The 27419-nt window shown below is 31.6% G+C and overlaps 1 protein-coding gene across 1 annotated transcript in view; it reads right to left on the bottom strand.

Moving 5' to 3' along the window:
- Window positions 1–27419, bottom strand: part of LOC130444138 (uncharacterized) — a 132728-nt gene that overhangs the window by 74170 nt on the left and 31139 nt on the right. The window contains exon 2 of the mRNA XM_056779174.1: window positions 24367–24400. The gene's annotated coding sequence lies outside the window, so the exon portion shown is untranslated. The remainder of the gene's footprint in view (window positions 1–24366; window positions 24401–27419) is intronic.

Genomic DNA, 27419 nt, shown 5'->3' with positions numbered 1-27419 from the left:
AAATTAAAGTTAATGTTCATTAAAAGTTCTCATTGGAATGGTTCATAGACGCATAGTTTAACAGCTTTGTATCATCACGAGTGTAAAGAGTTGCTGAAAAAAATTTTTCTTTGGCTTGGTACCAAACTTTATCAAGCGATGTTTTTGTTATTATAAAACGACAACCTCTGTGCAGCATTGCTTCAACATTACAATCTGATCTTGAGGTAACTTAAATTATCACGGTGTGAGCAGCTACGGTCTTACTAATAGCCTCCTTAGAGTTTTGATACCTTTTATTACCTCAATATTGGTATGGTTATGGAGTGGTAGTTCAGATTTCACTATAGTTTGGTCGACAGTGTCTATGTCCAGATCCTTGTAGATGTTACTGTACCGAATGTACCAAGGTGGCTTCACGATGTGTCCTTGTAACTCGTTCTTTAGATAATTTGTAAACATAGACAATAAAAAAATAAATCTATACGACATTTACTGTTATTTTTATTCCAAATTCTGGGATAAAAAGTCTATTTTTATTAATTTGCTTCGGAGAAAAAAGTTACATTGATAGATATCACCAGCTATGCGAAATTCGCAGTGAAATTATTATTATCCGTTACATCTAACTTTTCGGCGCCTCTGACTCATGAAGCTGTTGATTTATGTTTGTTTTTGTTTGTTTTAACATCACAAGCACACACATCACACCTTGCGGTAGGAAAAAGTCACGGAAAATGTATAAGAAGCTTTCGGTGACTCGGTTCAAATATTTGCAAAAACCAGACATCGAGAATAGGAGCTTTGTTGTGATTCTTTTAGATTTTTTATCATCTCTAAAACATCCCTTTGTTGAATCTGAAAAATATGTTTTAATAACTATCACACACTGTTTTTATCTTAACAACAATACTTTGTAGTGACATTACAAATATTCTCCTCAAGAAATAATTGACGTGATTTCAAAGGCGAATGCCGTGAAGGCATCTTTCTGACATCGGCAATAGAAAACTAGAAGTGTTGCTGGCAAGATTTTGTGCTACAAGTAGTGTTGCTTAAACGAAGCAGATTAGATTTTAATGAATTTATTTCTATGGGATCACAGAAAAAATATTGTTTATAATACTAGAAGCTGGAACTTAATGAATATTGTGTACTAATTTGATGTTTGACGACCCTAATCGTTGCATCTCCTATTTTAATTTAATATCTGTGGTGTATATATAAGTATATATGAGAAATAACTTGCGTGGTGGGATTGTGGCAAAATTAAGCACCAAAGTGTACTAATTTAAATATATTATTGAAGTTTCGATTATTTATGTATTCATCGCCTGGAAATTTATTTTTTTGATTCTTCGAAGAAACATTGAATCCATCAACAAGCGTAAATTAGATTATTGCGTTTTGAAATCGACGAATTCCATGTTTTTTATAAGAATCAACAAAATTAGTTCCCAGACGATGAATAGACAAGTATTCGGGAGCTCGGAAATATATTGGAATTAGTACACCTTGGTGTTTAATTTTGCCACAATCCCACTACGAAAACTCTCATAATCTAGCTGGGAAAGACGTCGTTCCAATTCACGAATTTGATAAAGATATAACTGTTGTGTTAGTGGTTAGTTAGTAAGTTTTACGTTTTACTACTTTCGATGATATGAAAATTCGGATTAAGAACGTGTTTGCAGCAGTTACATATGACATTATAAAAAGACCACCATTTGAGGGTAAGGAATAATGAATGTGAGTTTTTGGTAGACTTTAAATTTAGTAGAAGGCAAAAAGAAACAAAATCGAATTTGGCAACGAAAATTTCGACCACTACTTACTGGTAAAGTAGTTGATATTCAAAGAGGGGATGAAAAGATTGAAAAAATTAGAAAATATAAATAACTATCTCAAAATACTCAATTTGATTTGACATTGAAAATATAATTAATCGAAACGTATAACGGAAACTCAGATTCTATGTGAATAGGGTAAATCCTAATCGTGATATATTATTTATTAACTTTCCTTTTTCCTACTCCACCTGGTGAACATAAATAATGAGTGTACATTATTGGGAAAGAGACCAGAAGATTATATTAGAAGCTCGCCTCCTGTTCGAGAAAAGTAATCACAGCCAATTACTGATGTTATCTTGAAAAACAAGAGGATCTGTCATTTCGATTTTGGTGAATGAGTCGGAAAAGGGCTTCACTGGATACCCTTACAAGATATTTGATTAAATCTTATTATCTGTTTGTGTAAGAAAGTTAGAGATTCGATAATTTTCAACACGACATTTTGACCTCGATTTTGTCCCTACTTTTGATTGACGTCAATGGAATAATCCGCTCAAAATATCAAATTATCCTGGTAAAAATGATAAAGTTAGTGGGAGAACTGCGTAAGCTCGCAGTCCTAGACTTAGAAAAACGACGTACAACCATCAACACATCTGTTCATATTAGAACGGGTTTAGAATAGCACATTGAACTAAAAAGTAAAGAATAGTTTAAAAAACATATAGATACTGCTTTAACAATAACAAAAAATGCAAATAAGAACTAATAATTGAATGGTTGAGTTGGAATTCTATACCATCTATTGTCGAGACAATGAGAAAAATAATTTGCAATCTGTCATATATGATTAATTTATTGTTTTTTTCACAGTAGTTTTAAAATGAGTTCCGATATTGATTATTTGAACATTAAAGTTTAATTAATACCCCAAAAATCGGAGCTTGTATATAAAAAAAAGTTTGATAAGTTCATTCAATCTATGGAAAAGCAAAACGTGACAGTTATACATGAACAAATTGTATTTGCTCACCATCAAAAAATGTTAGAGCAAAACAAGACATCAACAATGTGGGCTAGTCAATCAAAATTGCAACCAACGTATGTTGAGAATAGACAAAGGAGTTGGCATAAAATCATTCGTAAAAGATTATGCATGAATGAAGGCGGTTAGCAAAAATTATGTAGTCAAAAAGGCATATCTATTCGAAGAAGGTAATTAGAGAAAATTTTTCATAGATGCACCGGACATAGCGTATTTATTTTTGTATGTGGTGGCGTCTAATAGAGTAAAAGCTTGACTTTTCACTGTTGCCGAAAATGATGGGATTAGTACAGATCGAGTTTTCATACGGTATCTATTACTGTGGCAATTAATTATGGTTAAGATAGTATTAGTGCACTGACTTCCAAAAATGTTTCACCAGCATTTCCTCTGATTTAAAAAAATGGTAGCATTAACATTTTATTCAACATTCTAAGGTACTTTTGACAATTCAATAATTAAAAGTTGACGTTGAGATTTCAATGTTTTACAGTAGCTTTTAAACACGATGAGGTGTACTTAGAATAAGCAAAATAAGGTACCAATAAAAAAATTACTGATGAGAAAATTAAAGTTACTGTTAATTATAAAAGTGTGAGGTGCTATCTATGATGAACTATGTATTTTGGAATGAAACTAGTAAAAACTTATAAGAGTGCCACGTAGTCCTAAGTTCAATAGCACCATCTGGGGTGAATTAGGTAAATGCGGAAATAGAGAATAAAGGAAAGGGACACTTATTGAGTGATTTTTGGTAATATTCGGACGACTCAGAATAGGTTTCAGATCCAATTCTATTGGTTTTAGCTATCCTAGAGATATGTACCGCATTTATATTTCAGTCACTTACACAAGAGTCTCGCCAAGAAACACTACCGTCCATCTAAGCGCAAAAAAGCCCTTTCGAGCATATTAAGAAAATGGGGAAAGAAAGAAATAACGGAAATGAAAGTCCTACTTAGTGAACAGTTTTCAGTAATCAAAAACAAATCCTGGACAGGAAATCCGACTCAGATCTATTGGTTACAAAACATAAAAAGAGTTGTAAAAAACATATTGAGGAAATTTTGGCGAACACAATATAAATTCCAATATAGTTAGTTCACTATTTCTGAGGTAAATTAAAGATCTATCATGAGGCATCTCATTGTTATTTCAGTTTCATAAACTTTTACGTCTGCAAGAAATTTAATTCTCTTTTTATATAAAATATAATGTAGAAATTCTTTTAAGGGATTTGTCCTCGCAACGAATGAAACTGGGAGTTATAAAATACGTGAAAACAATGTTAGTGCAAGATGAATAATTCCAAATCAGTCTTTTTGTATCCGACATTCACAGTGCTAAAATATTAAGCCTATTAAAATGACACGTAACTTTATAATCTTTGATACTTTTTTATTATTATGCAGAGACATTTATCATAGTTAGAAATACAAATGGGAGCTAAAAATTACGAAAGAAATTTAATTATAATTTCGTAGAAAAATTCGCTGCAATAATGCGACGTATAAATGAAAAGAATAAGGATGTTCTCAGAAACACTGAATATGAGTTATTACATCAAAAGTGAATATTAATTCAATATCTCTTTAAACTTTTCGTTTTATTACAAAAAGTTCATACTTCTGATATTGCTTAATCGACTTGATATTGATTGCCATGAATTTCTCTACATAATATGCTAGGTTAGCTCAAACAACAGTCAAAAATAATCATCAGTGCCTTATCCATTGTTCTAACAACCATTTGAAACAATTTTTGATAGGAGTTCATGTCTACAAAATCTAACAATTGAATAATGTGATTGATCCTAAAAAAAAAATAATCGATGACATAAAGTCTTTGACTGGATATTCTGAATCGATTTATAATGCGTTCCTTTTACAATGTTTAGGGAAGAAGAAGAAGTCGCGGGACGATACGTACGGTATACTGGACGCTAAAAACTGCGTCACAATCAACGTGCAGTGGTTGGATGCATTTCATGATGGAGTACTCAATATAAGCATCGCTATCTCTTTAAATTTGTCTCAGACTATTTGGTAATGGCTATTTTTGATACTGGTGCTTCATTTTATGGTTTTAGCAATTAATCGAACTGCTTAGGGTTATTTTCTACCTATTCCAAACGGTTTTCTGAAGTTGACATTCGATGTTGTTTTTGTTCTTTTGAGATTTTCGGAAACATTTTTGCTAAGAGCTTTTTCATCGTGAAAAATTGAGTTAGAATCTGTTTGAGGTTTCGTGGTTGATATTTATTTCGTCGGTTATCATTCAAAACGTTAACTAGAGGTTGAACATAATAAAACACACGAGGTCAGCTCTAATTATTATCACCAAATACTTTTTATACTGTACCGTAAGTTTTATTAACCGAATCGTTTCGTACAAAATTTGACCCCAACGTGTTGCCCGAGATTTCGTATCTACAAGAATTAATAATCGCACTTGACTGAAATAATTATGTGTAGAGAGAGTAGGTAATCCCAATATGGGGTAGAAGTTTGGTTCTTCTAGGGTTAACACAAAAAAATTTTCATTATTTTGTTGCCAGACCTCGTACATAGAAAGAATTGAGATTTGGATCTTAATACTGGAATCGTCGATAGCTTTTGAATTTTAGGAAACTGAAAACACTCTTTTATTTCAAAATAATAATTTAGTGCCGGATTAGATACGGATTTCTGGTTGGAATAGGCAAAAATCTCTCATAAGATCCAGAAGAATGTTAAGCGGAGACGCTTCAAATGAAACGAGAGGAAAATGTCTTATAAATGATGAGAAAATACGTTGGAGAATGTTTACAATTCAGATTTCGATTTTTATTACAGAATATTCATCTTTGGTTCATATTTGGATGTATGAATATATTATAATATTCTCAAAAAATAGAAAGTATATTATTTTTTACGGAAAATACAAAATATGTGGAAAATATACTTGTTACAATTTCTTGTTATATGCTGTATTTTCGTATAGGTTAAAAATGTCGATTTGAATTTTTTTATTTGAAAATTTTAAAAAAGTTTATTTTCCATAGTGCCTTTCATGTGTTAAAAACCTCTCCAGGGCTTTGGGAAAGTACTCATTATCCATTTATGCATTTCCTTAATCTTTTTCTGTATTGTGCCAGTATGACCATTTTTACCTTTATTGTCCTATACCTGCTATTTCTTTGATTCATGATTTCTTGATCTGCCACTTCTCCTTCTTCTTAGAGTTCTAATTTTCCATATTTGATTTGTTCCTTGTTCCATCCTCGTTAAATGACCAAACTTTTTTCAGAACTCAAATTAGTATTTTGTCAAGAAGAGTTAAACCTCATTGGAATCTAGAATTTTTCACTACAAGAATCGATTCACATGTTCTGGGACACATTGTATAAGTTCGACCTGATTATTCAATAAGTTTCGTAGTATGATAAAAAAAATCGCGATTTGATGGTTGGAGACGTATTGTATTAATTAACATACTGCTGTTACCTTCGATGGAAATCGTTTTCCTCACATGAAGTTTTTAAGATGTGAGAAGAAAGAACATTCAGAAGAAAGCTGTTTTAACACAATCTTACATCTTGTGTATTTGAAAGACTACAACATTGCCAGTGTATAGATAATCTGTCAGTAAAATTTCTTCATATTTGAGGAAACTGATGATTTTTGCCCAATTTTTGGTCTCTATTTCGCTTTGGATTCAAGATCACGGTAATAGACCCAAGTCTATTTTATAGTTACAAAACGATCAAATACGGCACCTATTTTGCAGAAATCTTCTTATAGAATTATTACACTTTTTGAATTTCCTTCAAGCGGATTGCTTAAAAACCACATTGAAATACTTTTCATAATTCGAATTGAAGGTAAAAAGTCCTTGGACACTTTCAATTTGTTCTAGATGAAAACGTGCATTTTAACTTAGCTCTTTACAGTAAAGTTGCTTAACAAGTAAGTTTTAATTATCTTAGGGAAAAAAGTCTCAAAAGCTCTCAATAATGGCTATAAAGAAAATCTCGAGGAGATCAACTTCTCGGTTTATAATACTACAATTATAATAGATATGCTTATTTTTAGACAATCTTTGAAATATATCGAAGAACCATTTATAAAGAGAATGTGTTGAAAAGTGTTAATCAAAACGCATCGATACATTGTTGATTCTGGAAATGTAGGTCAAACTGTTAGAAATTGAAATGTATAGAAGGAAAAGGAAATACATAACGACCAATATTTCAACGCAATCTACATAATCTCGGTTAATTTATGAAACGGCTGTAGTGTAAGTTACCATAATCCGATTGATGAGATCATCAGTTTAATATCCATTTCATTATAGTATTCGATACTCGGTGTATATTGAGTATAAAAAACAAGCAAATTAAAAATTATTTATTAGTGGTTTTTCCATCAAATTTCAAACATTACAAATTAGATATATCGTCAAAAAGTATCTTTCTGATTATCAACATTCATATCAAACATCGATTTAAGGCGATGGAAAATTTTCGTGAATTTATGGTTCAAAAAATTATCGATAGCTTCGTTAATAACGCTTGCATACGAAGCTTTGGACGTAATTTAACTGAACAGTAGTTACCTCGAATAATCTAGGCACTATCTATGCCAGAGCAAATTTATGGCTAATAAAATAGATTTATTCTTCAAATCGACAAAGCGAGTAGGCCAATAAATTTTTAGCCAAATTAATGAAACGGAAAGTTTGATAATAAACCCAATAAAAACTCAGATTATAAAATCCTGATTTAGAACGTCAAAATTAGTTAATTTCATTGTTTGCGCAAATAGTTCTATACATATATATGACCGAAAAAAGTGATTCAAGTTTAATGAAAATATTCTGAACATCCCAAAGCATTTAATGTTGTCAGATCCAAAATTTATTTTATTTTGATGAATTGATATGCTATTGGATTCGAATGTATTTTGGAAAGTGTTGTATCGTTAAGAAAAAAATTAATCAGTGATGCAAAACAATGTGACTTACGTTGCTATAGAACTAAAATACGGAATTAACTGTTCGGATTTTAGAAGATAGATCAAATCCAACAGAAATTGTTTAAGGAAAAAGCAAATTGCTTACTTTTTTTTAGCACCAATCATTATGTGACATGAATGGTATTAGAGCAACGTAAATCCGTCAACTCCGAATAAGACACAACAAATGTTTGCCAGAAGTTATTGAAGAAATTACTAAAACGTTGAAAAATATACAAGGCGTTACATCGCTGTTCAATGAGCTAAAAGATAAAGTTGATGAAGCATCCACCATAAAGTCCTGATCTACTACTCAATAACTTCTTTTTGTTCTTGCTAACAAAGTACATATACAAGAATTTTTCACAATAGAAGTCGTTTTTGCGCTACCTCAGTTAAACTCCAAACGTGCTTCGAGATAATGGTCTCATTATTAATTACAAAATTTTAGACTGTTAAAGATGCTTGTGCATCAAGAATACTAAAGTTAATATAAACAAAGTAGAAAATTTCATGTATTTGGGTTTACTACTAGATGCTAATATGAAAAGGAAATCGAACTAAGAATTGCCAAAAGTAACTGCCTTAAAAGAATATTAACATCAAAAGTGATACCAAGATCTACGAAACTTCGAGTTTATAAAACAATTTTGAGATCCTCCCTGACATAAGCCTACGAAACCTGGGCGATGACGAATAAAACTAAACAGAAATTGCAAATCTGGGAAAGGAATATACTAAAAAGAATTTTTGGAGGAAAGCAGACACAGTTAGGATGGAAGAGAAGATTAAACCATGAAATTTATACACTTTACAATGAGACACCAATCAGCGCGTTTATAAAGACTTAGAACGAATGGACGAAGACAGGCTTTTGAAACGAATTCCATGGAAGATACCAGTGGGCAAGAGGAATAGATAGACCAACGATGGAGAGAAATAGTGGAAGAAGACTTTAGAGAAAAAAAAATAAAAACATCCAATTAACTGCTTGTCTTGTGCTAACTGTTAGCTCAAGACTAACAGTGATTGTGTTTGTATCAACAGTGTTATCCTTGGTAAGCATATTATTTTTATCTTCTATTTTAATTATTTTATATTTTTTTGTTCCACTTTTTCATTTCCTCGGTGAGATTCCAAGGAGTGAGCAGATTGAGGCCTTGGAGTCAATCAAAAAAAGGGGGTGAGAGGAGTATGCTTCCAACGCGTTTCAACCTGTGAACCTAGTTCTTTTGTTCATATATATGGTAGAGAATTTTCATATTGACAATCATTCAGGATTTTGTCGCAATATTCAAACAACAATGTCCGATCTATTTGAACAAACCGCGAAATACGAAATATGTGGTCATTTCAACATCAACAATTGTGTGATACTAAAACAGAATCAGAATTGAGAATTTGCTGGAAATTCGCAATTAAACTGAATGAATAATTAACTACTGAGCAAAAGGAATGTTTACTGTTCACCGAAATTATTTTAACAAAACAGTACGGGTATCACTCTATTAAATATTCTGCTAGATCATCTGATGCATGAATTCTGATGGAATTTCTGGATATTTTGTTTAATTATATTCAACGATTTCATGCAAATACACCGAGCGGAAAACAATGTTTAACAGAGATGAATTAATAAGGTACAACTTGAGGCTGAAAGTGGACGGAACGGACGAAACAACGTCTAGTCGCTTTTAACTAAATAACTGATATATGTACTTAGAATTTACAGAAATATCTTGCGTTATTTTCTCTCTTCTAGAAATTTTAGTAATTAAATTAGATTATTTACAGAAACCTATTTACAAGAATCCAGTTTTTATAAGCAGCCACCAAAAAAGTAACAAAAAGCGTTTAACAACAAAACACATTCATAAGAAGAGATTTTCCATGTGGATTGGATTGAAGTACGTCACCTATTATGTATAGAATCACGCTAAAAACTGATAAGTCTGAACCTACTGAAGAGTCACATCTCTGTATCAAAATGAATCACGTTGAGCAGCACGTGGTGATTAAATATTGAACCCAACGCAATTCACAAAGATTTAATGTATACATCTGGGTAATCTGCAGCATAATATAATGTAGTGAAAAGGTGGTAGAGGGTCGTCTGCATGGAGGTACCACATTATACTGCTAATTTCGTTGCAAAATTGAGGAGGTGATGAAAGAAAAGCGCTGGGGCATCTGGAGAACGCACCCAATCACAAGTACGTCAGTCCTGCAATAGCTTAGAATGGTTTGTATTTAGTTGAGCCTCCTTCATATTGTTCAGATTTGGCACCTATTGATTACCGACTGTTTCTAAAATGTGAAAATCACGTGCGCGGTAAATATTTTTTTCGGATAATAAAATCATAAATGCGGTTTGCAGAACTTGAACAGATCAGTTTTGTTGAGGACAATATTAACTTTTAATATCGAAACAGTTCGTGATGATTTAACAACAACCAGTAACATCTACTCGTCTCTGTTGATAACTATTTTTAATATTTAATATATTTTATTTACGAAGTCACTAAATTATAGGACAAATATGAGAGACAAGAGACCAAATATATGAAGATGGGAACTGATCTGAATGACTAATCAAAGGCAATGGCAGATCAAAACAAGGAGTACCTATAAATTTGATAAAGTCCTGGATTTCGAATACCTGGGAGTGGTGGTAAAGGTGAAACCAGGGAAATCAACCACACAAAACGTTTGCAGATTGTTGTTAAGGGAAGAAGAAACTAAAAAAAGCCACCAAGAGAACAGTGATAGAGAACTGGCGTGAAGAAGCGATGTATAAAAATAAATAGAGAAAAGCTGTAGAGCGACTCCAAGCATTGGCCCTATAAAGTCTGTTGAACTTATCAAAAATTCCAACGTCTCAACTATCCCAAAAATGTAAACTTAGCTTTACATACCCTGTAGATTATATTTTTATTGGAATTGAAGCATTCAATATATTAACAATAGTACATAGGACAACAACGCGGTTTATTTATTATTATAAACATAGACGTTTCCATTAAGACGTCTTTTTAACACCATAAACAAAGAATATAACAGCTGTTCGAAAGTTGAAGTTGTTGATTGAATTCGAATTTCAAAGCTATAATAAAAAATTTTATGGCATTTCTTAAAAGAATATATAACTGTTGAATACTAAAAACGAAATCATAAAATCTTTTTTGCTTATCTTCGAATACTGAAAATTAAATAACAATGAAACAAAACAAAATAATGTATTAAGAAATTTAATGGAAAAGAATGTTTAAATATTTTGTTTATTCAGTTCAAAGCCAGATTACCGTGTGGTGTATGGCTGTTTAAAAGTGGGGTTTTTACACATATTTTTCTCCCATGCATTTGTTTCTCTCTTTCCTTCCCATCCCATCCTCTTCATCTCAGCTGCTTCTTTCACATTTTCAATCCATATTTGACTTGGTCTTTGATATTCTGTAAATTTTGAATTGTGGTCGTCAATAGCTTTTTGTAACTAATATCAAAAAACCAAGGGATTCAGATTAGGGACCTGGATGGAAGTTTGATTTTCTATTTTTACTAAAATCACTGCAGCTCGACGTGATGCAAGGCCGTCGATTAATTTATCCATATTCGTTTTTATCTGTTGTCAAAAACCAATCAATAACGAGATTCATTACACCAGTGTCGATGTTGTCCAAGCTAATCTTTGTTGCCTATGCACAGGATAATCATTTTTTAGATCGATACAGCAACAACCCTAGGATTAAAAAGCAGTAGGTTCAAACTAATAATGATAATTAATGACGGTTACTCTGGGTATTCTTGAAATGGGTTTCAGTTTAGCTCGCTTTGAGTAATCCAATAGCTCAAGAAGTAAATTTTCTTCTTAACATCAATATAGCAAATTATACAATTCTGTAATAGGACTGCTTATCACCAAATATGAAATAAAAAGTACCGAAGAAGCAACACCAAAATAAAACTGATTAATTTTTTTCTGGAATCCTAGTAAATTTCATTAAAAGATGAACAGATGTATATTCTAACTCATTTCAAAAACCGAAAATTTATTTGTTTTTTCTCATTTGATATATAACGTGTAGAAACTCTCGAAATATCTAAAACTCTGTTTTGTCACACGCATTGCATTCTTTTCAATAGATGTAGCACCCTTCGGGGTATTCAATATAAATAGCACATGATATGTTTACACCGGAAAGCTGTAATAACACGAGCTCGGTGAAACAGTAACGACAAAACAATTTTGTAGCGGGTTGTGACTGACGTAGGGTCAGTTGAAGTTAATAAAAACAGTTATCTCGGAAAATTAATCAGCGTTATGTAAATACTATTTGTTATTATACTTCCACGTAATAGAAAAAAGTTAAGCAAAGCATTATAGAAGAAAATTTATATATATGCGGCGTTCCAACAAAAATTTAATGTCAAGAATGAAATTTTGGTTGTGGGTATAACTTTAGTGCCTGTAAACTCGCCACCCTTTCAATAAAATGTCAAATTTTAATCCAGGTTATCGTAAGGGTCGTTTATGAATCGCGTCCCGAAGACCTTCCAAGAAATGTAGTAACAAATACTTCTGTAAACTAATTATACTTGCCAGGATTACGGATATTTAAATATAGAATTCTGTTTAACCATTTTCTCACTTGAGAGTTTAAGACAATTGTATATTACCAACTTATTAATCATAAAATTAAAGTATTTGGTTGAAATTTATTGACCTAACCTAATCTAATCTAACTTTAGCCTGTAGATAACAAAATGGTCATCCCAAACGCAACTAGTATTGACCTTTACAGGTCTGGGTGACCGCCAGACGCAATTATGCAGCTAATATCACGTTTTTTTTTTAATTTGAAGAAACACTCGGTTTCCGAACATCTGAGGCTGTTGGAATTGGATTCTAATTGAGCCGGCCGCTCAGTAATTCCGCTATTCTGCTTGGATCTAATTCAGGGGCCTTTATAGGAAAAAAGATTATGGAGACCTCGTATGCGAATCATAAAAGTACTGAATAAAATAATTGTTTATACAAAAAACAATTATAACAATTGGAAAAGCACATTTAGCAAAAGTTAGCAACTCAATCGAACTTAATGATAAACAGAGGTAATGAAACGGAAAAGTATGCATTGAAAAGGATGATACAAAAAAAAGGAACAACTGACCAAATATGTAATTCTAGGAATTAAAAAGAATCTTCATTAAAAAATTTGTGGGACGTGTTTCTATATAATTTTTACCATAGCACCGCCCTGTATACGCTTCTATTTTTAATAGTTAGCTATAAACTCCATATCATAAAGAAAAGTGACTAAGTGACCGGTATATATAGAAGATGAAGAAATGTTCTTAGTGAATTGAATGCATCAATTTAATTTAATGTGAATTCCTCGATCTAATTTAGGTCCGCATTGTCTCTTTGCGGTCACGCAAATGACTCAATTGAGCTATTAAGGACAAAACGCTCCAATTAGTTCTGTTTATTAACCCGTATTTTTGTTGTGTATTCAATATATTCAATCTTTACATTTCTTAAACAAATATAAATTGAGTCTTGTAGAAAACTTATCATTATCATTCACGTAAACCCCTAAATCAAGACTCAAGAGATCATCCCAAAATAGATGTTTCAGAACATTGGGTACTGTGAAATGGTTCGATAGATAGACTAATTTTCCTCATTAAACTTCATTTAAAGGAGTTATGATTAAATCTACATCAAAAAATTCAATATTATCCGTGTTAAGGATTAATTAGTGAAAAATGAAAGAAGATGGAAACGGAGGACAATGCATAAACATCAAAAGGATTATACTAAACACTTGATGGACCATGTAGAGATCAAAAATAACAAACACCAGAAACAACGATAAATATAATATTGATACATACTCCCTGAATTATGAATGATCTGTAACTGAGAAAACTCCTGTGTGTCGACGCTACATAGCAGCACAACCAGATTGAGCAGCCAGTGCACTGTCAAACATTTAATAATCTCCATATGAACCAACGGGTTTCTCAACTAGTTGCGCAGCTTGACTGCATCGTCTAATAAGGGCCTTATTGTAAATTTAGTTTTTGTCAAGAATTTACTTGATAATGAAAACTTTTGCATCGATTCTTTCTGTGACGAACCATAAAGGCAACGTGGTTCAAAGCTGAGATAATACCTGGGCAGTGGCGTTCCATGTAGTTTTATGTTTATACACGTAAATACGCATTTAAAAATACATAACACAAGTACACCATCATGAACGACTTTTTTATCCTTCTACCATTTCCCCGAACAACTTTCTCAATAAAACAATAATTCTTCGACCCCGGGAGTCGCAAGTTATCTTCTTTTGGGAAATCCAAGTGAGCTTTCTTTTATATTCTTCTCGACAGCGAGCAAGTCTCGAACTACTAGATCTCAGCGGAGCTACGCCGCTCAAAGAGATTCGGCACGCGCGACATGGTTTAATTTTACGTTTGTTTATATATTTGTGTATATTGTTTTGTTGGTATATTTATATCTATAGTAAGTTTAAGTAGTTATCGAACATCGATCTTAAGCTTAGCGCCCATATATTGTACGACAAATGATTTTTAAATGTAAATAGTTTTGTCATTTTGTGTTAAGAAGTTTAAAACATGATTCAAAAGTGATTATAATGGATTATTTATTTATTTCAAAATAAAATGTTTCCAAATATTTTTATCTTGTTTGTTTAGAAAATAATAAATATATAAATTACTTTATGAAATAAAATATCCCTAATCGCTAATGAACATTTGATTCTGTTTAATTATCAAACTAAAAACTCTAAGTGTTAAAAATCTCGTGCCAATAACTTCCTCTTAACATTTCTGTACTTTTGATTTATTTTTATTTCTGTTTGAAGCGTTCTCGAATTGAATTTGAATATGAATTGACGTCATTTGTGAGAAAAATCATTTATAGCACATCGTTCATTTCGAAGTTTCACATCCAGGCAATTTATGTATAGAAATGTAAATGAAAGAAGTTGGAGAATTATTCATAAAATAATTATGCTCGGAGAAAAATATTCGGAATATAATTGGGAATAGCAATACTTATTTTATTTGGTTTTAATTTCCATCAGGAAATTAAAGCAGTGCTGGAAGTCTTCTTTGGTGATGGTCTTTAGGAACTCTGACGTTTTTTATTTTACCGCTTCCATCGATTCAAATCGGGTCAGAATTACTGATACGCTGATTGAACACTGTCTGGTGAATCGCCATCTGAAGATCATTGAAGAAACTCTGCGAGATTGCTCCCTTTCAATATACTTCCCTCCCCTCGCCACACACCTCTCCAAACGTTTTTTCCATTGATCGAAGCAGTGCTGGAAGTCTTCTTTGGTGATGGCCTTTAGTAGCTCTGCCGTTTTTTATTTTACCGCTTCCATCGATTCAAATCGGGTCAGAATTACTGATACGCTGATTGAACACTGTCTGGTGAATCGCCATCTGAAGATCATTGAAGAAACTCTGCGAGATTGCTCCCTTTCAATATACTTCCCTCCCCTCGCCACACACCTCTCCAAACGTTTTTTCCATTGATCGAAGCAGTGCTGGAAGTCTTCTTTGGTGATGGCCTTTAGGACCTCTGCGGGTTTTTTGTTTTACCGCTTCCATCGATTCAAATCGGGTCAGAATTACTGATACGCTGATTGAACACTGTCTGGTGAATCACCATCTGAAGATCATTGAAGAAACTCTGCGAGATTGCTCCCTTTCAATATACTTCCCTCCCCTCGCCACACACCTCTCCAAACGTTTTTTCCATTGATCGAAGCAGTGCTGGAAGTCTTCTTTGGTGATGGCCTTTAGGACCTCTGCGGGTTTTTTGTTTTACCGCTTCCATCGATTCAAATCGGGTCAGAATTACTGATACACTGATTGAACACTGTCTGGTGAATCGTGTTGACCACGGTATTTATTATTAAAAATTTCACAAATCTCCTTTTGAGTTGTTGTTATCATAATTAAAATATCTATTCCTCAAGTCTTGTAAAAATGAGTCACGCCTTTTAATAACTTCAAATACCTAAACGATAGCAGCCTACAAGAATCATATCAATTGTTTATTTGGCTTTTCGATTAATATTTTAGTATCTTCAAAGATTTTTTCCTGATGTTTAGCAAAACAGATACGAAAATAACTGAAATAAATAATATAATACCATCTTTTTGGGTAATGATTTTTGTATGATTCCTCGTATTGAGAACAGAAGCGGTTGTGGCCAAAACGAAATTAAAGTTGTTAACTCCTAAATCAAATTTCCCTCTCGTGCAACATACAATAACGAACGTTTTGCTATCTCGACATACATCACATTCCCAAACGGTCGTATCACTATTAAATTTGCGTTACCTTTTGATATTTCGGCATCGCGCGCAGATAACATCTTTCGGTGTATACAGGACTTTTCGAATAACCTGGGGTGGAGGTATACAGTCGATATTGTAGAACAATAATGTCGTTTTTACTTTTGTTCTGTTACCTTGATAAAGGCACCCTCTTTATTTAAGTTATTTCAATTATTGTATTATAATAGCTGTACTGAATTTATCCATTGTAGTCTATTTTCTAATTAGTTTGCTTTGATTTTTTTTAAATGAACGAAAATCTACAATTGGTACGAAATCACATACTTGTATGGGTCTCGAAGCCGTTCCATGTTCATCTACATTAAAAGTTACTATATCTGTAGGTCCTACAGGATATTAATTCTACCTGTAATACCAAAATTCTTCAAGAAACTCTTACTAAAAAGATTGAAACACTAAAACAACCGGATTCAGAAATAAACATAAGATATTTTAAATTAAAACAAAAATAAGCAGATTTAGAATTGAAACCAAATGAAGCTGGTGTGACACAAGGAAACGTATTGAGTCTGGTGCCTCTTCCACACATGTGACATACGATAACTATAAAATAACAATTTTTAATCCTCAGACCTTTTAAAACGTTTTCTTGATAAGTTAGCGTGATTTTAAATCTTTTTGATAGAAAAAAACAGTTATTAGAGCGGTTATACAATCATCTACATAATGGAATATTTATATTAAGTTATCTTAAGATAGTTTTCACTTTTAATTGTGCTACAAGATTTAATAAGGATGATTTCACAGCACAACTCTCAATTTGTTTATATTTTTAGTTTTATTTCGATATTCATGATGTAGGTGATCTATCAATGAATATAATTATGCAAATTGTCAAGTCCGAAATAGGTCGAAACGTCTATTTTTCTTTTTTGAAGCTTATGATGATTTATTAAGAAGATAATGCTATTTCTAATTTTGATAACGGTACATCTATATCAATAGTAGGAAAAAATAGTGGAGATACAACTGGAAACTACAAATAGCACGAATAAATAATGGATGGAATCCAACTAAATGAAGCGAATTCTATTCATGCCAACCTCAATAACAAAGTATCTGAACATATATCAATTAATATTGATGATATAATTGAACTATCTTCAAACACAGCAAAATATGACAGTCGCAGAGATCCGCTGGAAAGTTAAAAATAATTGATTAAACCTCACTGCATTCCACTCCACTAATTATTCTCCATGCGATCCAGTCCTTTGTCTTTTCTTTCAATAGTTTGATTCCAGTTTTTACTTGTTCCAACAACTTTGATCTGACCCTTTTCATTCTTCTTTTATTGTAGAATTGAAAAAGCTACTTTGTCTTCTTCTTCTCGTCATAGATGTCCTAGTCATCTTGTTCTTTTAATGTAGTTTGTATACCTACGCATATAGCAATTATTTTAGAAAAATTTCGTCCAATATTTTTTTGTACATCCAACAAAAGTTATGGACCGACATTTTTTTCCGGATATGAGTCATAAACATACACGGTATGCCTATGCGCAAGCAGGCACGATGTGACGTCGTGTTGGAATCAAAATGTGAAGTATAATACATGCTCTATACCTGTTATAAAGTTTTAATTTGGTTCCAAAAGTGATATTTGATGGAAAGACATGACTATATATATTATTTATATGGTTATTGAATTTCCGAGTTAGATTTCACGTTTTTAATGCAGCGCGCGGATGAGAAAAAATAGAAATTGTGTGTGTTATTTTGTTAAGTTAATTTTACGACATTCATTTACCATATCTTAAATGAATTTTATCCTCTCGACCACAGGGTTCTGTTCACTGCATCACCAAGATTTTTTTTTGAAAACCAAAGTATTTCATACCTATTTCTTTGGTATTTCGATTAGCGTTTTTGCTTGCAAGTACAAAAAAGATCACAAATTCACAAAAACCCAGTAAGTACAGTACAACACATTTTGTTATATTTTATAGTTAGCTTATTCAATTTTTTTTTTGGTTTTTTGTTATTTAATTATTTAGTCAGTTCGATTTCATTATTTGGAAAAATTTACGAAGCTGAAAATGAGGTTTTTGACTTGCTACATTCTCTCTAGAACCAGCACTGACTGACTGAGTATCAACACTTTTTGACACCTATAAATTCATAGTAAATAACAATGACTATCTCAGATTGAAAACTTATTAAAAATTTTTTAACGTGACTTGTTGACAAAAAATTATAAATGAAACGTGCGTGTGTACGAATTGATTTATGACTGAATCGTACTTTATTACCATGACCGTTAATATAAACCTTTAAAAATTTATGAATTGTTATTTTGAATATAACGTTTCTCCATTCCATTTAATTTTATATTTACTACTTTCCAACCAGAAGGAAAATATACGACAAAACAATTAACCGTAATATACTAATATGTACGAAATAATATATTAATGTACGTGTCTTTTCATTGAAATAGCATACAAGCCGTGGGACAAATTTTTTAGCTGTGTTTAACAACAAATACTCTTTGTACTCAAAAAATGTGTTTCTTAGACATTAGGAAAAATGTTCATAGTGATCTATAATGAAACAAAAAAGGTAAAATGATGTTATTATGAAACAGAGGTACAGAATGAAAACATTGAAACAAATCGTAGTGGTTCATACTAGAACAGCGAATTCCGTTGCTTTCAGGACTCATTTCAGTGATGATCCCGGGAATGATTCGTCTCCTGTATTGGAATTGGATTAAGATAACTTCCCACGACCTTCTATAATACAGGCCGGGTCTTATGAAAACCCACAAAACGTTTAAAAATACGAAATAGAGCTAATGGTTATAATAATGATAAATCACTAGATAACATAAATCTTGAATTTGGTGGATGTTTTTTCATCTGTTAAGACAATTCGATATAGATAATCAAGTGCAAAAGCAACTCTGGATTGATTGCAGTCATTTGGAAGCAATGCTTCACTAGCACTTGTACAGTTTTTCAAATCCGAAGCTTTCATTCGTCTACATGCCGTTTGACGAGATCCTGGAAAGTTTGTTATTTGTATGCAGCACTAGTAGCCGATTCAAAAGGAATTGTCAGTCTTTTGATAGACCAGTCATCTTCCAATTCGGTAATAAGGCAGCTTTCTGAATATCAGTTAACCGAAAAGAACATTTTACTGTAAATGAACTCAAATTAATTATTGCATTATCTGTCACTGATAATGACAGTGCTGTTACTGACAATGACAGTGCTGTCACTGACAATGACAGTGCTGTCACTGACAATGACAGTGCTGTCACTGACAATGACAGTGCTGTCACTGACAATGACAGTACTGTCACTGACAATGAAATTAGGTAAGAATATAAGTGTATGCACTTTCAGTGTACTTAAAATTTTTGTTTAGTTTTCAGCTAATGCAAAATGCTTTGAGCTTTAGATAGAGCCAAATTAAACTTGCTGAATTATCAATACCTAACACTTCATGCAAATTTATCTGCATGTTTATACCCACTATTATGTTGTTAATCCAGAACTTTTTAAAGTATATGAAATAGTAGATTAAATCATTTTAAACATATTTTTTGTTTTTAATTTGTATAAATTATTTTTGTTTGTGATTCAAAATCAAAATTGTTTTCTGCGTTTCCATCCCTAAAACCCAAGAAATCGTGGTAATGAGAGGATATACAGAAATTTTATCTATCAGTATTGATGCACAGAATGAGCCATTGATAGACATCGTCCTGTATGGGAAATACTGAAAACGAAACGATTTAAAAAACTTACGCCGGGGTTCGAACCTACACACCACAATAAATTTAAAGTAACGTTTCAGCACCTAAACACATTCGACTACTAGCCCTATAAATTTTAAAGTTCCATGTAACGTACAGCTTGTAGATTTGCACGTTGCCTACGTGGTAGGTTTTGTTTTGAAATAGGCGAAGTACAACAAAATATTTGAGCGAATTAAATGTTCATATAGTTTGTCACAAAAATAAATTGAAGCCAATGAACTATTATTTTTATATAGAGTTGGTTCCAGGATCAACTGTAGCAAATGAACTAGTTTTTTATACAGTTTGACAGACATTTAAACCAATTAAATTTTAGTTTTAAGCAGTATGTCCAAAAAATATTTGGAGCAAAGTGAAATGTCATTTTCATACAGTTTGTCACAAAAATAAATAGAAGCAAATGAACTACTATTTATATAGTTTGTCCCAGAATGAATTGTAGCAAATGAACTATTATTTATATAGTTTGTCCCAAAAGGAAATGGAGCAAATGAACTATTTTTTTATAGTGTCATAAAAAAAAAAATTATTATATTTTTTATATTATTTTATATTATATCTGTATAGTATGTCGCAAAAATAATTATAAACCAATTGAATTTTAGTTTTAAGCAGTATGTCGAAAAAATATTTGGAGCAAAGTGAAATGTCATTTTCACACAGTTTGTCACAAAAATAAATAGAAGCAAATGAACTATTATTCATATAGTTTGTCCCAGAATGAATTGTAGCAAATGAACTATTATTTATATAGTTTGTCCCAAAAGGATCTGGAGCAAATGAACTATTTTTTTATAGTGTGTCACAAAAATAAATTATTATATTTTTTATATTATATATTAATTTGTATAGTATGTCGCAGAAATAATTATAAACCAATTGAATGTTAGTTTTACAAAGTATGTCGAAAAAATATTTGGAGCAAAGTGAAATGTCATTTTCACACAGTTTTTCACAAAAATAAATAGAAGCAAATGAACTATTATTCATATAGTTTGTCCCAAACGAAACTGTAACAAATGAACTAGTTTTTTATACAGTTTGTCGCAAAAATAAATTGGATCAAAGGAACTATTTTTTTATAGCTTATCCCAAAATGAACTGGATCAAATGGGCTATTTTTTATACTGTTTGTCACAAAAATAAATTGGAGAAAATGCGCAAAAAGAACGCATGAATTTGATTTGAGTAGTGGGAAGAAAAGGAGCTGAGCGGAGGGTCGGGGGCTGGTTGTTTTGTAGGTTAGGGCGTCTATTTTTAGTAGCAATGGCGCAGTAGACCGTTTCGCATCGCTTTTGAGTATATTTTCAAAAGTAATGAATCTGTTATTACTGTTCAAAGGCTTTTCCGCACAGAGTTCAATGTTCTACGAAATGGTTTGAAACTTGATCGCAACACAATACTTCGTTGGGTTGCCTCTTTTTACACAACTGGATCAGTTTATGGATCAGAAGTCGTCCTCGCACGGTCCGAACTCCACAAAATGTCGTTAGGGCTTCGGTTCTTCAAAGTCAAATTATATTCGTTTGAAATCCATACGTTCTTTTCACACCACTTGATATTTAAACCAATCGAATGTTAGTTTTAAACAGTATTATTATACAGTATATCGCAATACGACATTGAAGTTTGATTTTAGGTCTCTTCTGGCTGAAAATTAGTTATTCAAAAAGGACAAAAATATTGACGATTCGATATTTTTCGGTGTTTATCAAAATATGCCCTTGTATTGACAACTGACATAATTATTTAATCAATAGATCACCTACAACATGAATATCAAATAAAAATCTGTTTTAACCACAAAACAGGAATAAGACATCAAAACACCTCTCCTTACAGGATGTACAAGTAATTTTCCAACATCTATCAAATTATACGTGAAAACAAAAAAAGTAATTTATATCAAGTACTTTGCAACGCTGTTTACATAGAACAGACATCTCAGTATTAAGAAAATAGATTAAAAGTTCATCAATATTATAAAAAAAAAAAAACAAAGCTGAAGTAACAAACAATGAATTATAAAAATTCGAAAATTCTTGAAACGGAATGTAATACAAGGAGAAAAGAATTTTCAGAAATTGTTAAGGATGATGTGTATATTTATATAATAAATATAATAATAATAATATAATAATAAATAAAGTAGTGTCACCAAGTCACATACTCATATATACCCAGAATCCTGTCGAATTTTAGCAAGAATAAAATTCTTGAAGTGGAATATTCGGAAATAAACTTCACCATAAAAATATTCATCTCCTCGAGAGACAAAAGTAATACTAAATAAAAAAGTTTTAGTGTTCGGTAATAAGAACACAGTTTTACAGTTTGAAAGAAATCTTATCATATACTCTTCCTAAGAGATTCCAGTCCGGCGAGAAGAATAGATGTTGCCGCAGTATGACTACTTAGTTCCTTGTTTCGATTCAGGATTATGACAACAAAGTCAATTCACATCTAAACTTTCAAAAATATGCACAAATTCTTTTGTGTCCTTTGTAAAACGGTTTCGAGAAATTATGTTTGTGTTCCGGAGTATGTAACCCAAGATTTCAGTCAAAATATTGTTGATATTTCCTAACGAGATGTCAACAGTTTCTAGTAAATCTCTCTCGGTTAATATTTTCTGATGTTAATGGACTTTTGGACGTCCTTAGGACTTGTATCACTATTTTTATACAAAAAAAGGTTCCATTCATATTGAAAAAATAGTAAAACAATAAATGGTGAATATCAATTTATTGGATCGATTTACTATCGATTTTAAAACAACTCGATTTTAATTGATCAAGAATTAAGTTCATTCAACACCAGAAACTGGGATAAAAACCCATAAATTATACAACGAATTGCTCTTCTATCTTTGTAATTCTCGGAATTCAGTACTGAAAATTTCGTGATTATGAACCTAACGAAAGAAATTTGACTCTAACCAAGAAATCATATCACAAATACCTATTTTGAATTTTATATCTAAAAACCTGTTACCTCTTCACCCGCCCTCGTATTATTATTTGAAATTCATTAATTTTTTATATACATATATATATATATATATATATATATATATATATATATATATATATATATATATATATGTGTGTGTGTGTGTGTGTGTGTGTGTGTGTGTGTGTGTGTGTGTGTGTATAGCGGTATTGGGAACGTAACAATGGAACACTTAGTGGACTAACTTTAATATATTTTCCGAGCTTTCGAATACTTACTATAGGATTTTTTATTAATTTTTAATTGGTTAGATTACGAATGTCGTTGAATTTTTATAGGTTAGATAAGGATAAGTTGTAGTGCGGACAAATTATAAAAAACGCTCAATTTAGTTGAAATGTCATTCTATTGTCAGTTTATGTTAAACTGGAAATCATGTAAACCACGTAAACGTAAATAATATTTCCCATTTATAAACAAAAAAACAAGTAAAGAGCTACGTGATATTCTAGAATTTGATAAATCATTTAAAGAAATTCTTTGTACCAAACGTAATTTGATATTTTCATTTCGAGCAATGAGTGTAAAAATTCTAAGCTTAAAATTTCCACGAAATCCGCAAGCGTCTAGACAGCGTGAAATATTAAATTCCAATCTCTAAGGAACGACAAGGGGTGGTTTTTCTTTCTTTGGTACCCAAGAATTAATTACCATTTCCAACGGAAATATACAAGGTGCGCCGCAAGGAATTTTTATTAACGCTACATGATTGACATACAGGACCTGAGACGACTCCTTGAGTTGCAGTCACATAAACATGGCTGTCGCTATTGATTCTCCTGCCAAGTGTTAATTTCGAGCTGTTATTCGTTTCTTGCAGAAAGGAACAGTGCAGCGGAAATTCATCCAATAACGAGTGATGACGTTTCTCGTGAATGGTGTCGAAAACTTAATGATGTTCATGATGGAAGGGGTCAAGTCGCTACAGAACTTATTCAGCGAATTGACAAAGAGATTAGAGAAATTTGAAACTTCACCATAAGTGAATTATCGATCTGCCATGTGGTCTATTGAAACAATTGCGCTACGGAAAAGGTTGCGTTCACTAGGTGCCAATGATTTTGGGTGACAACCACAAAACTCTCTTTGGAGTTTCTTGACCATAACAATACTGATGGAGATGATTTTTTGAAATCCATAGTGACAAGCAACGAGATATGACATGCCCGAAGTGAAAGGAAAATCACAACAATCACAACTCTATAAAAAAATGGAAGTGGTCAAAAGGGTGATTGAGCTTATAAAAAGTAGTTCCAAGAGAATACTTGCACATTGTGATTATTTTATCTACTAATATTTATTTTCTAGTTAATACCTTTTATTAAAAAAAGTAATAAATCTAAATAATTCGTTATGTATAAATAAAACAACTTACCGTAGTAGTTCTCAGAAGTTCGTAGAATCGATACCTTAAACAAAAGAATATGCTATCAGAACATAATTTATTCATGATACTTTATTACTGCAATCATCACTTAACTGTCTCTATTGAGAGAAGATTAATATGAATTAATAATCATTTAAGTAGTGTCACTGACCACTGGATATAAATAAAAACCATTTTACACGTTTATGAATTTATATTTTTCAGTAAATGAATAGAAAAATATACTCCTTTTTTATACTTGTACATAAGGAAACATTTTAGGTTATTTTTAGCGTTAGAGTCATGGATTAACAATATTTTATGTTTTTTTATTTGAAAAAAGAAGTTGGGGGCTCAAGATCTTTACAGAAGTTTGAACAGAACCGTTCAATAGAAAGTTTTGCAGGCTTCTATGAAAAAAACATCTAGAATAGAAAGGGTATTCCTAATGTGTAAAAAATTATTATTTTTTTTTTTTGAAAAAAAAAGTTGAGAGCTTAAAATGTTCCCGAAGTTTGAATCGAACCGTTCAATAGAAAGTTTTGCAGGTTTCTTTGAAAAAAACATCTAGAATAAAAAAGGTATTCCTAATGAGTGAAAAACTGTTATTATTTTTTGAAAATAGAAGTTGGAGGCTTAAGATCGTAACAAAAGTTTGAACAGAACCTTTCAATAGAAAGTTTTGCAGGCTTCTTTGAAAAAAACATCTAGAATAAAAAAGGTATTCCTAATGAGTGAAAAACTGTTATTATTTTTTGAAAATAGAAGTTGGAGGCTTAAGATCGTAACAAAAGTTTGAACAGAACCGTTCAATAGAAAGTTTTGCAGGCTTCTTTGAAAAAAACATCTAGAATAAAAAAGGTATTCCTAATGAGTGAAAAACTGTTATTATTTTTTGAAAATAGAAGTTGGAGGCTTAAGATCGTAAAAAAAGTTTGAACAGAACCTTTCAATAGACAGTTTTGCAGGTTTCTTTGAAAAAAACATCTAGAATAAAAAAGTTATTCCTAATGAGTGAAAAACTGTTATTATTTTTTGAAAATAGAAGTTGGAGGCTTAAGATCGTAAAAAAAGTTTGAACAGAACCGTTCAATAGAAAGGTTTGCAGGTTTCTTTGAAAAAAACATCTAGAATAAAAAAGGTATTCCTAATGAGTGAAAAACTGTTATTATTTTTTGAAAATAGAAGTTGGAGGCTTAAGATCGTAACAAAAGTTTGAACAGAACCGTTCAATAGAAAGTTTTGCAGGTTTCTTTGAAAAAAACATCTAGAATAAAAAAGGTATTCCTAATGAGTGAAAAACTGTTATTATTTTTTGAAAATAGAAGTTGGAGGCTTAAGATCGTAACAAAAATTTGAACAGAACCTTTCAATAGACAGTTTTGCAGGTTTCTTTGAAAAAAACATCTAGAATAAAAAAGTTATTCCTAATGAGTGAAAAACTGTTATTATTTTTTGAAAATAGAAGTTGGAGGCTTAAGATCGTAACAAAAGTTTGAACAGAACCTTTCAATAGACAGTTTTGCAGGTTTCTTTGAAAAAAACATCTAGAATAAAAAAGTTATTCCTAAAGAGTGAAAAACTGTTATTATTTTTTGAAAATAGAAGTTGGAGGCTTAAGATCGTAACAAAAATTTGAACAGAACCTTTCAATAGACAGTTTTGCAGGTTTCTTTGAAAAAAACATCTAGAATAAAAAAGGTATTCCTAATGAGTGAAAAACTGTTATTATTTTTTGAAAATAGAAGTTGGAGGCTTAAGATCGTAACAAAAGTTTGAACAGAACCTTTCGATAGACAGTTTTGCAGGTTTCTATAAAAAAAGCATCTAAAATACAAAGTTTTTTAATGTACATTTATGGGGGTATTCATATGAAGTGTAGCACTGTTATCAATGGCAGATTTTGAGGAAATCTGTCAGAAGCAAACTATTAAATCATTATCATTAAAAAAGTTTACTGATTATTAGTTTGGGTGATTGTTAAAAATGATAAATATCATATATCCATAATAAGTATAAACAAACAATATTCAGGAACGTTTTGATTGTCGTGTACTAAGTAAATTTGAATTCAATAACGACCCGAGTCAATTGGAATGCTTGAATGTATGCTATAATTAGACAATCTAAGAAATCAGCTGATCTAAATCAAATAGGCGGCCGTAGTAGATTTTTTCGTATGTACCCGTGTTAACTTTTCATAGTTTTTCCGGTGGTGAGAGAAGTTTTGTATTTTTTTCAATTTCATGGAGTTAAAAGGACTTTTTAGATCGGATTTAGTGAAATTAATACAGGTGAAGCTGAATATTTTTGCAGTTATTTTAGTAAATCTTCAAGTAAGCTTTCAATCAATTCACAAAATTTAGAACATTCATTCAAAGTTACACAGTGACAGCTGAAAGGTACAAGGACGAATAGCTTTAGTGAGAATCTTGATATTTTTACACAAATTTCTAATATACTTGCGTTCATACTATATTTACCCCATGCCAATACCAAGAAAAACACTGCACAATGGAAAAAACCACGTTTCCAGGAGGAAATTTCGCATTTCTTTTAGCAACAACTCTTTAAGAAGCAATTTTGCAACAAAACTGTTGTAATGAACTCTAAAACCAAACAAATAAGTTCACAAACCACACAAAAGCACAGTGGGTATTTTTAAATGGGCATCAGTTGGTTTTGAAAATTATTTATAGTGAAACATTTTTTCGCAATCTAAAGGGAATCGATTAAATATTGTGGAAAAGAAAGGTACCCGTAAAATTAAAGCGTTGAAAGCATGTATTTGTGCACAAAGATTCATTTTCTCGTGGAAATTATCCCTAGCACAACAAATATATCTATGAAATTTAATTATTCATAATCTATCGCTAATTAACTCGATGTTTTTATAACCTACTTTCGATAGGCTACTTTTTAAACTAGTAACAATAATTACCTCTAGTCGATTTTCTCTTTTCATAAACATAAAGGGATAAACGGTTCTTTTCTGGCATATCCTGCATTATGTATATTCGAAACAAACATTTTGCAAAAGAACAGTTTAACCTCCATTTCAC

Source organism: Diorhabda sublineata, chromosome 5, assembly GCF_026230105.1.
Source record: "Diorhabda sublineata isolate icDioSubl1.1 chromosome 5, icDioSubl1.1, whole genome shotgun sequence".
In the NCBI taxonomy this organism is placed as follows: domain Eukaryota; kingdom Metazoa; phylum Arthropoda; class Insecta; order Coleoptera; family Chrysomelidae; genus Diorhabda; species Diorhabda sublineata.
The sequence above is the reverse complement of the archived record's forward strand: the minus strand, read 5'-3'. Positions and strand labels throughout refer to the sequence as shown.